Genomic DNA, 16,858 nt, shown 5'->3' with positions numbered 1-16,858 from the left:
GAGAAAAGGAAAAGAAAATCAAAGGAATCCACACCATGTTATTACCACACCAAGCCAACCAAGAATTTTTTTTAAGGAAGGGGTATTTCCATCTGTTCTACCCAGTATTTCTCTTTCAACCTATAAATTTCCTCTAATACTGTCCATAACATATAAGACCTAATAATAGAATTCCTTCAGGAATACTTACACAAGATACTTCCACAGGCTTCTACTCTAAGGTGAACCATGTTATAAGATTCCACTAAATATGAAACATACCATCTTTGGCTAGTGAAAAATGAGCATGAGAAAGAATACAAAATGGCACTTTAACCAAGAGGTACAGCAAATACCCAAACATTCCTTCTTACATTAGCCACAGTATTGGAAACTGAGACCTCTGTGCTCTAATCCATGACACTTCATCCCCTTACCCTAAAGATGTTATTAACTTCTGTCTGGTACTGAGTAGAAAGAGGTAAGTGCAGTGACTTCTCAAAAATATACAAACAACATTTAGTATGTGTTGTTGGAATATAATTTTTTAGAGTTTTATTATGGAAAAATCCAATATACACAAAAGTAGAGGGAAAAGTATAATAAACACCTGTACCCATCACCAGGTTTCAATAATTATTCATTCATCTAAAAAATTGTGTTTCATCTATTGTTTCACCCTCTCCTGATCCCCACCCTGCCACTAGATTATTTTGAAGCAAAACCCAGACATCATATAATCTTTCATCCAAAATATTTCAGTGCGTAACTCTAAAGGAACTTTTAAAAATGATAACACTCTATACCAGTATCACATAATAGCATACAATTTGATTATAAAGACGAATTTGTCCCACAATTGTTAGCCACTTCCCTAATGCACCTTTAAGAATGCCATTCCCTCTGCCTGGAATTTTCTTCTTCCCCTTCCTTCTCCCCTCTCCAAATTCAAATTCAGTGACACTTCCTCAAAGAAGCTTTCTCTAGCCAACCCAGACTAAGTTATATACACTCTTCCTTCATATCACTTATCCCAACTTTAAACTATAGGGAATTATGGAACTAGTGACTTTTCCCAGTTCACTCTCCCCATACATACTGTAAGCTCCTTAAGGGCACAAATAAGACCTCCATCTTGTTCATCATCTTGTTACCATTTGTATTGTCAGTTTTCTGCTGCTACAACAAAACAATTGAGAAAAGTGTTTTAAGAGGGGAATAGAGGGCTGGGGATATAGCTCAGTTGGTAGAGTGCTTGCCTTGTAAGCATCAAGGCCCTGGGTTCAATCCCTAGCACCGCCCAAAAAAAGAGGAGAATAGATTGATTTTGGCTCACAATTTCCGTCCATTGTATCTTGGCTTTATTATTTCTGGCTTGTGATGAAGCAGAATATCATGGTGGAGAGGTATGGGATAGGAAATATGCCCTCAGTAACCATTTCTTCCAATTAGTCCCTACCTCCCAATAGTACCACCAGGGGACCAAGCCTTCAACACATGAGCCACTGGGGACATTCCAGACCCTAACTATATCACCACTACTTAGCACGGAGAACAAATAAACATACGAAGTAGGAAAAATAATTCCATATCAGACTCCATAGGTTGGGAAAAGTTCATTTTTGGTAAATTGTTTGCATACATATGAATAATAGTTATTATATAGTTACTTTTCTTTTAGCCCCACCCTCAGATAGTCCTCTCCCGCAATGACTCTGAGCTTAGCTATGCATATTAGCTTATCTTCTGGTGTAACAAATGACCCCAAAATTGAAACAATGCACAGCTTCTGTGGGTGACGCCCCCAGGCATGCCTAGCCAAGTCCTCTGCTTCAATATCTTTCACAAGGCTACTGTGAAGGTGTGGGCCAGGGCTGCAGTCCCATCTCAAGGCTCAACTGGGGAAGCCTCTGCTTGTAAGCTCACTCACTCACTTGTACTGGGCTAGATTCAGTTCCTCAGGGAACTATTGGGATGTGGAGTGTTTGACCTCTCCAGGGACCTCTCCAGAGGATAACACAGAAGTGACAGTTGGTTTTATCAGAGCAGAACTGGAGGGATAGTTCAGTGGTAGAGTACTAGTCTAACATATGTGAGCCCCTGAGGTGGATCTCCTGCAGAGAGAGAGAGAGAGAGAGAGAGAGAGAGAGAGACATGATCTTTTAGGGAAAGGTTTCATATCACTTGTGCCATCTTATATACATTAGAAGCAAGTCACTAGGTACAACCCTATACAACAAGGGTAGAAATTACACAAGGGAAGGAATACATCATTGGGAACCATTCCAGAAGCTGACTACTGTACCAAGTGACTTGCTTTAGCCAGTGGGACACTAATAAAGATGGCACAGTAAAAATTTGCAAAGAGCATGCTCACTGGGGTTTGCCATTTCTTCCTGTGCTTAGAACCCTGAGACCACTGTGTGGACAAGCCTGAGCAAGCCTGAGCAAGCCTGCTGGAGGATAAAATGATTTATGGAGGAGAATAAAGGCACTCCCACTTGATAAGCAGCCAATTCCCAACCAATAGTCTGTCAACCACTAGACCTACGAATCAGGCTCTACTCAATCATGCTGGAGCCAACCGATCACAGAAGCAAATGAGAGATCTGAGAAGTCAGTTCAGAGCAGAACAACCACCAGTACAAATCATGGAATAGCAAGATAAATAAAATGTTTGTTGTTTTAAACTACTGCATTTAGATTGCTTCTTAATAGCTAAAGCTAACTGAAACATTCATCAACTCTCTTGTGTTTTAGACAAAGTAACTGAGGACTCAAGAGGCTAAATGACTTATTCAATGTCACAGTGCACCAGGCATAGTAGGAAAAGATCTCTAGGACTTGGCATCACAACAGTGCAAATAGTTCACGTCTAACCACTGTCATTTACTGACTGGAAGACCATCACAAATTCCTTATACTTCCTAAGCTTAGTTTCTTTATTTAAAACAAACAAACAAGTTTCTCCCGAACATCTCTTAACATTCAAAACTTTGACTTGTGCACTTGGCTACAGAGCTAGGGTTAAATTATCTTGGTTCAGATGTCACTTGTGAATAGTCAAATATTCCCTTCCTATTGTACCACACATATTTGTCTACTGCTAATAGAAACTGTCTATGCACACCAACCCTTCCAAACACTTTGATAAATCAAGTCATTACAAATCAGTTGCTTTTTCACTGCTTGATTGAACCAAGCAACTAATTCCACCATGGTTATAAATAACCTGCTAGTAATTGGTCAATTAGTCATGTTAAAGCAATTACAGTGATGGAGCAGACGCAGTGGCTTCCAAATAAGATATAACTGAATTCAGAACCTCTGAGGAGAGAGGATGCCTCTTAGGTGTGGCTGCTGGCATAATTTAGACTCATCTTTCGCTCTGGTGTCAAGAACAGAACAGCAGTGCTGGAATCAGAGTTGATCAAAGCTCAGCTCCATTGCCATCTTGCTAGGGATCTTGGACAAGTTATTGAGCCTCGTTTCTTAGGTGGGAATTATAATTCCTATCACATGCACCTGCCATGAACATTAAATATGCTGAGCCCTCTATCTGGCACACTGCAAATATTCAATACATATTATTTTGCCCTCTTTATAGCACCTCCAGACTCCCTCCATATTCACAAATTGTCTTTATCCCAACTATAAAATCTCCAGTCCTTCCTTCGGGGGACCCCAAAGCACTCTCTCTCCAATATAAATCTGATCACGTCACACCTATGCTTAAAATCCTTTGATGTTTCTCATTGCCAATTGGACAAACTGAAACTCCTTTGGAGGAGATATAAAGCTGTTCTGGCCTCTTCTCCAACCATCCTCCCCTGTGCCTTCAGATCAGTCACCTCCCTTCATTATTATTTTGTTTCTGAATGTGTGCTGTCCTCTTCTGCCTGCTTCTATGCTGCCTTCTTTGTCTTAAACTGTCCAACTCCCGTTCTGCACAGGGAATCCTACTCTGCATCAAGTTCTAGCTCAAATGCTACCCCAAACCTTTTGCCAGCTCACTCTCCTGTATTCTTTTTTTTTTTTAATATATTTTTAGATATTGATAGACCTTTATTTTATTCATTTATTTATATGTGGTGCTGAGGATAGAACCCAGTGACTCACACATGCTAGGCAAGCGCTCTACCACTGAGCTACAATCCCAGCCCTCTCTTGTATTCTTAAGAACTTACTGTGCCTACCATTTGGTGCCTCAAATTGTGAGACGGGTACTGTGTATTCCCAGTGCCTGGGATGGTGTTGGGTGCATCAGAGACACTCAATGCATATTGTTGAATGGACACATCAAAATATATCTGACCGAAAATTCATAAATAGTGTGGAGGGACAAAACACCTGCTTTTCAAATCTCAGATCCTCCGAATAAGTAGCTTCCTTTGAAGCCTCACTTTAAAACTGCCTGGAAATCTTATTGAATGTCTTACCTCTGTAGGTGACCTGGGCTGGGACAACTATAGATTCAAAGAGATATTTTAGACATCGGAAGAATGAGGGACCCATAACAGAAATATTCGTGGTTCCTCCCTAACCTTTTGATACCACACCACGAAGGGCAGCTTTTCCACAAAATACACCATTGTACCACCCTCAAAGGCAAGACTGAAAGCCAGATGAATCCTGAGATGGCTCCAAATAGCATTTCTTGTATATTTAAAGGAGAGGAAGTGGCTGATATTTGTGGATCACCTCAGTAAAAAAAATTTTTTTCATTTCTTTTTCTCAGCTTCTCTTTGAAAAGGACCGAGGTTTAGGGCCAGTTTGTTTGATCAACTAGAGAAATATTTTTTTCATTGGCAATTTTGAGTGGAACAATAAGCCTTTAGGGGGGATTTGAGCATAAAAGGTGAGGGCAAAAAAGTCTGTCGTTAACCTGCCAAACAATCTGACCCCTGTGGACATCATATCCCCTGGGTGTTCATGCTCATCTGGACGAATAACCACTCAGCTTCTCCTGAGTGATGTGAGGAGACACTAAGAGGAGCGGATGTGGGTCGATTTTGCGCTCCACACAACACAGCCTGTTCTTTACGCTCTGACAGTCCACTTACTTCTGGGGCACTGGACCTCTCATAATCTGGAAACCAGAACTTTGGCTCCTTTTAATGGTGGGATAACAAATACATTCTGCATTTCCATTTTTCACAAAATATTTTTCTTCACGATTGGCAATTAAAATAATTCAGCCTTAATTAGCTCGTTTCAGTAAGCAGTTAAAGGCTATACTGACAGTGATGAACAATCTGGAAGACAGTGACTGACTCATGGATTATAAATGAGGCAGCTGAGGTACCACATGTAATCCGTGAAGACTGGGCTGTGGTCAGCACTCTCTTTAGCCCCCCAGGCACTCAGGCAGCAGCTGGCTGACAAAGCTGGGCTCCTTTACCCACTGCATCCTAGTTAGCAGTGTCTTCTGTGCCAGGCCTGGGCAGGATGCTGGAGACAATTTAGAAGGGAGACATAAGCCAGCCAAAGAGTATAAAAGGAAATTGCTCTGGCTAAACGGTTTTTTAAAATCACAAAAGGAGAATGAGGAAGAAACACATGTCTTCCTGGAAGCATCAAAACACAGTTCCCAGAAAGGACAAGTTAGCACTGGCCACGCAAACAGGCTGGAGTGGGGACGAGGGGACGGGAAGCAGCACGCACAGCAGCCACAAAGGCAGCGGGCTTTTCTGAGGGTTCTTGTTGAAAGTAACATGGGACCGAAAGGAGCAAAGAAGAGGCAGACCTGGAAAGCAGAGGTCAAGATCATGGAACTCCACGAAAGGTTGGACTTGATCTTTTGAAACTGAAGGTTTTATACATCTTTCACTTTGTTAGGTGGAAGTGTTTTCAGAAACAGAACTGAAACAGATTTGTAAAATCCAGCTGCTCCAGTTGAGACTGATTTGTGTTGGTGAGAAATGCTGGAACCCTACTTGTCTGGAATCCCCACAACCCAGAGCAAACCATTGTTCCAGGAGCTGGGAAGCCATGGTAGGAAGCCTCTCATGTGGCCCCCATTGGTCCATACCTGCTGGTTTTCACGCCCTTGTGTAATTCTCTCCCTGTAGTAGAAACTAGACTTAATGACTCCAAAAGTGGCAGTGAGGATTGCTTTCAAGAAGGTGACTTCTGTGTCTTGCCCTCTCTCTCTCAACTGCCAGCTTGTAAGTGGCCCTCTGTCACTCTGGCCCACATACCAAGGACCATCTCTGGTCAATGGCCAGTAAGGACCCAAGATCTGACAATAGCTACAGAAGCTTAGTAGCAAATTCTTCCATTTAAACCTTTAGATAAAACCACAATCCTGGTGAACTCCTCCTAGCTGCATCTAGATTCCTGACCCATGGAAACTCAGATAATAATAAGTGTTGTTTTAACTTTCTAAATTGTGGAAAAATCTGTAATCCCACAATAAGTGGCTAATACAGGAACCACTGAGGAATTTTGAGCACAGAGTGACAGGATCAAATGTGCATTTTAAACAGTAGATCAGAAGAAAAGAAGGACCAGGAAGAGGAAGGGTGGGGTGGAGAGAAAGGGGAAGCACTGGGGAATTAAATGGACCAAATTATGTTATGTGCGTTTATGAATACGTCACAATGAATCCCAGTATTTTGTACAATTATAATGCACTGATATGAATTAATTTTAAAAATGTGCATTTTTTAAATGCTAACTCTGGAAATACCAAAAAGAATACATTGCATGGACCAAAACCAGAGATAAGGGACTTGCCAGTCCCAGAGAGAGCTGAAGAGCCCGAACCATTATGATGGGAGGAGCAGACATTGTATAAATCCCAAGAAGGCAAAATCAGTTAGAATGATTTCGTTCTGGGGAGCAGAGGGGTTGCAAGGACAATGCTGGTCATTAGCTAGGAAACAAAGAAGAGAGAACAAATTTGGAGAAAAAGAGTTCAATTTGGAATGTATGGAGATGAAGTGCTGGGAGGTATGTGGGTGGAGAATGCTAATGGGCAATTGGGTACCGGTTCAGAGCTGTGTGAAATAGGGTGTTCTGCATATGAACTGTACTTATGCATTCAGGAGCTTCACTTTGCAAACTCCAGTACCCCTGGAGGCCAAGAAAATAACAAAGTAGAACAGTGGCTGCTCCTTTGGGAGCTGTCCCTTAGTTACTTCCCCCTCCTTCCCTTTGCCTGGCAGTCTAAATTCTAAAGAAAAGCAGCATCTAAATGATTAAGATGTCAATTGCTAATTATCTTCCTTCATATTTACAGAACCCAGAACATGAGATAATGTCAGAATGTGCAGTACCCCTCCTTATTCTTTAGTCCTGCACATCCACTAACAAGGCATGTACTTGGCTGTGAGGCTTAGCTTGCAGAAGCAGTGTTTGTCTAAATAATTACAGGAACTACAGGAAAATGGATGGAGCTGGAGAATATCATGTTAAGCGAAATAAGCCAATTCCAAAAAACCAAAGGCCAAATGTTTTCTCTGATATGCATGAAGACAGAATTAAAGACAGACAGTTAGGGTAGAATGGGTAATTGGGTTCACTCGGGGAAAATGGAGGCCAATCTGAGTCCAGGAAGTTGGAAACCACCCCTGGGAGATTGAAATGTTCATGTTTTCAGAACCCTTTATACCACCCGCCCCTGACAAAAGACTGTTAATGAAGCAGCTCCTGAGTGACTAATCAGTGCCCCCTGGGCTGCCACCCTCTTCCTGCCTAACACTCCACCTTGGCCCTTCCAGCCCACATGCTCACCCCCTGGCCATTCCACCAGCATCTCCTGGGCCTAGCCTTGTAGGCAGGAAGGAGAAAGATTGGGGGGGAGGGGGAGAGCAGGAGAACAAAGGAGTCTATAAAAGGGGCAAGATGCTCCCACTTCTTGGGATAGCAGAATACCAGTATGGCCCCTGTCTCCCTCCTGGGAGAGGTCTGTGTTACTACTTTTAAATAAAATCTGCTGTTTATGCTTGCCTTAGCGGGCTTTTCTAATGTTCAAACATCAACATTTGAGGAAACAGAACTCCTTACCCATAACCGATAAGCGGTATCATGCAGTTGCTAATTCACAATAAGGGGGAGGGCTAGGCTAGGGAAAAATACAGGTACTTTGGATTAGAAGAGGGGAGTGAAGGGAGGGGAGTGGGTATGGGGGTAGGAAGGACAGTTGAACGAATGGGACATGTTACCTATATACATATATGATTACACGATTGGTGTGATTCTACATCATATACAACCAGAAGAATGAGAAGTTGTACTCCATTTATGTATGATGTGTCAAAATGCATTCTACTGTCATGAATAACTAATTAGAACAATAACAACAAAAGTATTACAGTAACTAGCCTCAGGAGATTGAGGTCAAAGGCAATGTTCTAGCCAGAAGGGGTGGGAGGAAGTAGACATATTCAGTGGATGACAAGACCCCACCCAACATGTAGTCTTCCTGCTCATTGCCCTCTATATCTCTTTTCCCTCCCTATAAAACTTCTTTTGAATACCTTAGTTTTCTAAAATCACCTTTTGGGGGAACAAGAGCTCCCCCATCTTCTCAGTGGGGTGGCCCTTGGATGAACTTGACTTTTTTTCCACTAATTCATCTCCCACGAATTGGCTTTTAGGATGTGAGTAGATGGATTTAGGTCCAGTTACAAAGGGAGCTAAGAGTCTAGGTATAATGTAATAGGAAGTGGCAGGAACTGTGTTCAACTGCCTTCCTTACAGGTATCAAAGCCAACCATGTGAAATGCTGTGTTCTCTGTGAGGCTCAATTCTGTCCCATGAAAAGTTGGCTTTTTTTTTTTTTTTTTTTTTTTTTTTGTGGTGCTGGGGATTGAACCAGGGCCTTGTGCTTATGGGGCGAGCACGCTACCAACTGAGCTATATCCCCAGCCTGAAAAGCTGGCTTTTATAGCACTTTTCAGTGAGGTGTTGCAGCAGCGTGAAAGGGCAGGAACTTGGGAGCAAGACAGCAAGGTTCAAATCTTGCCTGTTCCACTTGCTTACTGGTATCCCTGGACAAGTTAATTATGCTCTCTGAGACAGCATTTCCTCAGCTGCATAAGGAACTGAAAATGTCAATTTCAGTAGGATTGTTGTGATTGAACAAGAAAATGATTATTAAATGCCAAAAACAGTTTCTGGTACAAAATAGGCACTTGAGAAGTAGTAGCTGGATCATGTTAGTGAAATAATGATAGCTATCATCTTCTATTGAAGAACACAGAGATCTTTGCCATTCTGTTCAGAGAGCAGAAGAGCCATCATAGAAAAATCCCTGCTGGAACTCTCAGTACTCAGTGTCCAGGAGGGAAGTGTTCATGTGTGTATCTATCTTTCCGTTGTGCATACTTCCAATGATGCGAAGCTTAATGTCAGGAGGCACATGGTGTAATACAAGCTCCAAGAACAGAACTCATGATACTTTCAGGCCTCCAGGAAGTGGGGTGAGATCCAAGACAGCCCTGGGAACAGCGGCAGCAGAACTTCCTGTAGCTTCATTAGTATGCACCAGAAATGGGTTAATGCCTTATATCACCAACACACTTATTCTATTTTGTCTTTTCTCTCCTTTATATCTTCTCTTTACTTATTGTATCTGCTTCTTCCTATTTTGACCTCATAAAATCCCAACCCCACCACTCTAGCTCTTGACATGACCAACGTTTTCCTCTTCTTTCCCAGTTCAAATTCCTTAAAGTGAGGATTTTTTTCAAAACACCATCTTAGCAGTCATTTTCATATGGAGGAGGAGAGGGAAGTCCTATGATGCTAAAGCCACGTAAATTGACGAACTAGTTGGAATCACAGATGGACAATTTCCCACAGAAGGGCCGGTGGGCAAGAAGGCACCATGACTGATAAGGCCTGGTGTAATCATATGCGAGTGTGTGTCCACTAGATGCTGGGAGGCCAGGGGCCATGGAGAAGATCAGAAATATAATGCTGCTATTTTAAAAGTCAGCATGAATTAGTTGCAGGAAGATGATATTTAAACCAGTACAAACCAGATCTTGGGCTGGAGGTGTGGCTCAGTGATAGAGGGCTTACCTTGCACATGTGAGGCACTGGGTTCGATCCTCAGCACCACATAAAAATAAGTAAATCAAAAATAAAGGTATTGTGTCAATCTACAACTGAAAAAAAAAATTTAAAAACAAAACAAAACATCATCTTCTGGGAGTTCTTCCCCACATCCACTGTATCAGGTACAAAGACTCAAGGATGCAGTTAGCTCTAAACATGTCTATGATGGCTGAGCTTAGATTCTTTGCTCAACTGTCTAAAAAATGAACCCTGGTTCTTCTGCAGCTTCAAACAGCTAAGGATAAGGCTTGCTCTTGTTCTCTGCTACTTATTCCTATTTGGCCTAGGTGTATCCCTATATGGGATTAAGGGTCACTGCTGCTATTCCGGCTGAGATAAAAGCTAGTTCACCTGGGGTGAAATTAGGGTCAGGCCAAGGACACTTTCCCCTACTTTCAGAGCTTCTCCCAGAGAGACTTTCATCTCCTTCTTCCAGAAGAGCGCCCAGTTCTAGCGGCAGCTGTTGTGATTTCCAGGAAGCACAAGCCGGACATCCCCTTCTCCCACCTCCCATGGGTCTCCAACTGCATGTGTTCCTGTCTAGAAGCTGAAAGTGTAAGTAGCTTGAAAGTGATTGTGGGGAGAGATCTGCAGATTCCTTGCCTGACAGGAATGGTTAAGGGATGCCCCTTTTATCATTCAGGAAAGTACAACCACAGACAGGCTACGAGGTTGCTTGCCCAAGGTCATAAAACTATTCCATCTGCAATCTATTCTGATGGGAAAGGAAATAGAATCCATGGTTCCTGGTCCCCAAATTGTGGCTCTTTCTTCTATCCTAGAGGTATAGAAAGGAACTGGCTTATGCTTTTGTGCATTTTCAGTCTCAATTACTACTTTTTGCACCCTATTCATTGTTGGTTATTATGTTGATGTTTTGAGGCCATGCTATATAGACCAGGACCCAGCTGGCCACTCCCTCTCACCCGCCCTCTAGGTTCCAGGGAAGCCAACCACAATAATCAGAGATTGTGAAACAAAATTCCTCTTTATCAAGATGGCCCAGGCTTTCATTGTTTTTTTTTTTTTTTTTTAACCCAATATCTATTGTTCTAGACATATAGTCAATAGCTATTCAAGATAAGAAAATATTGTATATAAATATTAGAAAGAAGAAATTAAATATCTATTTTTTCAAGTGGCATGATGGCAGACCTAAACAGCTAAGGAATCAACTTTTTAGAAGTAATGAGTTCAAATGCAGACTTTCTAAATTCTCCCAAAATTTTGCATATGTGTATCTATTACATATGCACACACACACACACACATATATATATATATATATATATATGTTTTGTGTACAGGTATATATATTAGCATAGATACTGATATATGAGCAAAATAAAATAAAAATGGATTCTATTGTTGATGGGGATTGATTTACCTTCTGACAAACATTATTCTGAGAAATTATAAAGAGGGTTGTTAATAAATCAATTGCTATACCTGCTTAGAAAAGGAAATATAATACTATTTCCCAGGTTAACATGTAGGTTTACCAAGTAAAGATTTAGAAAGTTAATTTCAAGTTATTAATGTTAATTTCTTATTTTTAGTAAAATAAGAGTGCAATTCATCTGGTATAACAAGAATGTCAAAGTATATTTATGGTACAAGATGTGATGATTACTGGCTCGTGTTTCATATACATTTTGCTACTAAAATTTAAAATATATCACAAATTGACAACTATAAAATAATGAAGTATAATGTTAAGTACAGAATAAAGTTGTTGAGTCAGAACTAAATCGAGCCAGGCATGGTGGTGCACACCTGTGATCCCAGCAACTCTGGACACTGAGACAAGAGGATCCTAAGTTTGTGTCCAGCCTGGGCAACTTAGGGACACCCGATCTCAAAACAAAATATTAAAATGAGCTGGAGATGTCACTCAGTGGTAGAGTGCCCCTAGGTTCAATTCCCAGTACCAAGAAAAAAAAAAAAATAGAAATTTGACAAATAAATTCAACTCTAAGAGCTTAACATGCGCAAATCAGAAGGGGTGCAAGGGAGGAAGGCATCACTACCAAGTGCTATTGAAATGATTAGATACGACTATGAAGACATATTTACATATACAGTAATAGAGTAATACTTAGAATCAGATCATCTTTGGCAAATCTCTAAATATTCTTCGATCTCTTTTTTCTTATTTGTAAAATGGAACTCATAATGCCTATCTTGAGGGTAGTTTGAGGAAAAACGTAGACAATGTATGTAAAGCATTTAACCTAACAACAGGAACACAGTAGTTATGACCGAGTCAGTGTGTTAAATAGAAACTAAAACAAACTGCTTAACTGATATAGAAATACAAGCAGAAAAACATTTTTATCCCCGTGGAGGAGAGAAAAAAGTTTCTGATCATAGAAGCATTAAGGACATTATCTTAGATAAGAGGAATCTTCAAAAATGTTAAAAATGAAGCAAAACAACTCTCAAACGAACTATGGTATGGAGTTGTTGAACTGAATAGGGTAGTTTTGCAAAGAGTGGGGCCAGGCCAGGGAGTGATGAATGGGATTTCAGGATGGCCTGAAATTCTGAAATCACAGGGATATGCTGGGAAAGGCCATTAGCCTTCCACAGGAGCCAAAGGTGGTCCTCTCCCCATTCTACCATCTTCTTTGACTAGTTTTACACAGGTTCCTGTGCTCAGCCTCCTGCATCCTGGGCTCCAGAGGAGCTTTATATGGGCCTGGTCAGGCATGGAGGGGTTGCTTGTTTTAATTTTCCTTTTTTTGGTTCTGGAGATTGAACCCAGGGGCACTCTACCACTAAACTACATCCTTAGCCTCTAAATTTTTTTTTTTTTTTTTTTTTTTTTTTTTTTGAGACAGGGTCTTGCGAAGTTGCTGAGTCTGGCTTTGAACTTGCAATCCTCCTGCCTCAGCTTCTCAAGTCACTGGAATTATGGGCGTGCACCACTGCACCCCTGGGCCTGGTGGTTTGTGCTTCTTCCTGGGCACTGGGAAGCTGAACCATCTTCCTCTGCTCATAAAGGCAAGCTCATCTGGCTCACTTCCAACCAACCCAGCTGCCCTGCCAGCCTCCATCATCTGGCCCAATGGCCCAATGTCCTCTTTGTTCTTCAACTCACCTGATTAGAGCTCATTGCTTCCATTTCTTTCTTTTCTTTTTTTTTTTTTTTTTTCATTTTTTTTGTTTCATTTTTTATTTACTTATCTCAAATTTCAGGCCACTTCAGTGCCCTCAGCCCAGCCAACACACTCCCCCCAGTTCATGCCTCCAAGCCTTTGTGCAGGTTTTTTTTGTGTGTGGATCACCCTGCCCCTTTCCCTGCTGCATCTATTTTTGTCTTTTCTGACTCAAGGTAGGTGAGGAAGACTTCCTTGACGCATTTGCTGAACCAAAAGTTCCTCTTCCAGCATCATGGTAGGTGCATTTCACCTCAGCAGGTTCTAAATACTTTGTGAACCAAGACAGTTGTAGCTCTGAGTCATCTTTGCTCCTGGCACAGTGCCTGGCTCACAGGAGTCCTAAGAGAGGTGCCCTCAGCCTCTACCTAGCCCACTGCAGGCCACTAGTTTTGACATCATTGGGTTTCGTGCTGAATCTGCATACTCGTTTAGACAGTGGTTCTCAGTCCTGGTTGGCACCTCCTGAGAAGAATGAAATAATGCCATTCCCTGGACCCCACCCAATTCCAAATAAAGTCAGAATCTCCTGGGGTTGGCCTAAGTATCAGTATTTATTTTTTCAAAGTTTCCCAGACTGATTCTCCTGTGTAGCAGGGTTGAGAACCACTCACTTAGGACATTATTCAGAGAGAGCCCTTGGTAAGTTTTAATTCCATGTCAGAATTGGGGTAGCCTGATGATGATGGGGAGGATCCATTTTGAGTCCAAAATGTACATAATTTTAGGGACCCTTCTCAAGAGGAAAAGAGCAGAAAATTACAAACCACAGAACTGTGGGGGCTTTCCCAAGGGTTTGGAAAGGCAGGTGCCCAGTGCTGCACCCTAAATTTTAAACTTTGTTAACTTCAGAGTAAATCTTCTTTTGAGAATGAGTACCATCCTTTTTTGGGTCGATATGCACTACAGACTTTTCACATGGAGCTCTACTTATGACATTATGACAACCTCAGTTTACAAATGAGGAATCTGTGGCCCAGGAAGCTCATTATGGATTCAATTATGGATTCAATGTCATCTACATGGAATTAGAATTCACGCTCGTTTCTGGGGACCTAGACCTGGGAAGCCTTGGAAGCCCCCTGTATAGATGATGAAGTAAAGCATCTCACATGCCCTGGGCCTGTTGTAATTGCCTAATTGCCTCTTTTCCCAGAACTCCACAGTCTGAAATAATGATCTCCAGTCTGGAGGATTACAAGACAATCCACTGGGGTGAAGGAAGAAAATATGAGAAATTCTACTTATACAGATTTTTACCATTACCTTTTAAAATGCCCATGGATATTTGTACCTCATAAGGTATATTAGAGTAACATGTCTACAAGATTTACAAGTAAGTACATACTCATGTATAATAGCTGAGAGTAATTCTCTGTCTGGGTGAAAAACTTGGACTTGCCTCTCTGTGTCCTTGGAATGGTATCCTTTCTGTAAATGTGATTTTTAAGTTTGACTGTTACTGTTGTAACTATTCTACTAGAGACACAGAAAAAAAAAATTACATCAGATCAAGACCCCTACCCCCACCCCCTCCCTTAAGTCAGCCTAGCCATGGGGTCTAAAGAAGGCCCTGGAATGTGGGAGCTATTTCTCTTTGTGTGGTCTTCTGGCCTGGCATGCCCGGAACAGGACACAGAGGGCTTCACATCCCTCTGATAACTAGGGTACAGACAGGGAAACAAGGCTTGACTCATAGCAACTGTCCACTCCCTCCATGGAAGAAGAAAGGGGTCTGTGTGCTCGGCAGCCCCCCTGCCAGCAGCCCAGCAAACAGCTGCTGATGCCCTGCATGGAGCTCCACCCCATGTTCAGGCCAAGGCACTGGGAAATAGGGACATCAACTGGAGAAAAAGGGAGAAGGGAGTGCATTGAGCTTTGCTATATTGCTGACTTTCCTTTCCTTCGTTGTTTTTTCCAGTGATAATCTCATAGTCTGTACCCTCAGGCAGCCCCCAAAGTCCTCAAGTCCAGATGCCTGCTCCTCTGGCTCTTCCAAGCTCCAGGATGCTGTCATCTCATATTCCTTCTCCCTGAAGGACCTTTGGGAAGTCCTGACCCCCCCATCCCAGGCTCAGCTCTCTCTGGCTTTCCCTCTCTGTCTCTAAGATAGATTTATAATTTATGCAAATGAATGTAGATGATTAGGCAGATGATTATGTAAATAATGCCTTCCCTTTTCTCACCCCAATTCTGGTAACACTAGGAGAAAGTAATAATAATGATTAAAGATGAAACATAGAATCAACATGTAAGGAAGCCAGAATTTAATCTAGATAAAAAGCATAGTGGTGATTTCATAGCAAGGTTCTGTTTCCATCTTGGATAAAATAAGAGGTTACTGACCCCTCAGATTTCTACAAAAGACTCAAATTTGTAGCAAATTATAGAATCCAATGACCTATAACTACTATGTCTTCTCACTGAAATTAGTAACTCTCAGGATCAAGCAAACTAATTACTGTATTTTATCAAGGTTCTTATTAATACATTGATATACTATGTATTATACACTGAAAAAATATTTCTGAGTTGACTAACAGACAAAAAGTCTCTATAGAAAGAACCAAAAATCCAACTGTTAAATCATTGCTTGTAAACGTCTTGCCCTCACTAGAGGAATTAATAAAATTGGATTTTTATAAACCATGTAAGAATAAGCAATCGAGTTTTTAAAATTGCAATGATATTATTATTATGCTCACTGTCATAACTGAACAAGAGCCACAAGTAAATTATGCACATCTCACCTAACTTTTTAAGTCTGAGAAAGATTATTGTAATTCAAATACATGATGATCACTGGAAATCTAATATGGTCAAAAGCTATTGTAGCTGAAATCCTTGTTTCAATTTCCACTTATTCATGTTTCCTATTATTTATGAAAGTGACCCACATCCCACCCACCTACAAGCTCCAGAAGCCTCCAGAACATTTTGTCTGAGGTTACTGAAATAAATGTTAGTTTACAGAATCACTATTGAGCATATGAATTATATTCTATTGCTTAGTTAATAAGTGGGCCCCCAACATGGAATGTTTAAGAAGACTTCTCAGCAGCACCATCTTGTGGGGAATGCAGAAAAAACATGCACACTATTCTTGGAAGTGGTTTATTTCAATAGCCCTTCATTAGGTTTGTTCCATTTCCCCACACATGGTCTGTATTATGTGATACTCCTGAGGATATCTTGGGTAACTGAACATTTGTAATAAAGAAAAAATTAGGATTTCTGCAAAAGTTCAGATTTCAAAATTTCATATATGCTAATAACAAATATTCTTCAGTTTTGTATTTTATGTAATATTATTGTTTTGAAGACAGAAGATTTGCTAACTGTATAAAAACCTAGTAGTTTTTTTCATTCTTTGTAACTTTTTCACATAAATCACGCATCAGGAAAAATATTATTGAGTCATGGAATCTATAGTTAGGAATAGGTGCACAAGGCAAAAATTAGGATACTAATAGAAATTTATTTTCTCTATTACCTTATGTTAAGTTGTGATAGGTAGTTTTGAGACCAATAGTGGATGGGCAATGTTTCTATGGCCTTCCTTTAGTGTTCCTAAAACAGCCTGAGCTAATTCCCAGTATGGAGAACGTGAAGTATGATATTTTAGAATAGTTAATAATAGTTAATAGTCC

This window comes from Sciurus vulgaris (assembly GCF_902686455.1).
Source record: "Sciurus vulgaris genome assembly, chromosome: 10".
Lineage (NCBI taxonomy): Eukaryota > Metazoa > Chordata > Mammalia > Rodentia > Sciuridae > Sciurus > Sciurus vulgaris.
This window is presented reverse-complemented; position numbering follows the sequence as displayed.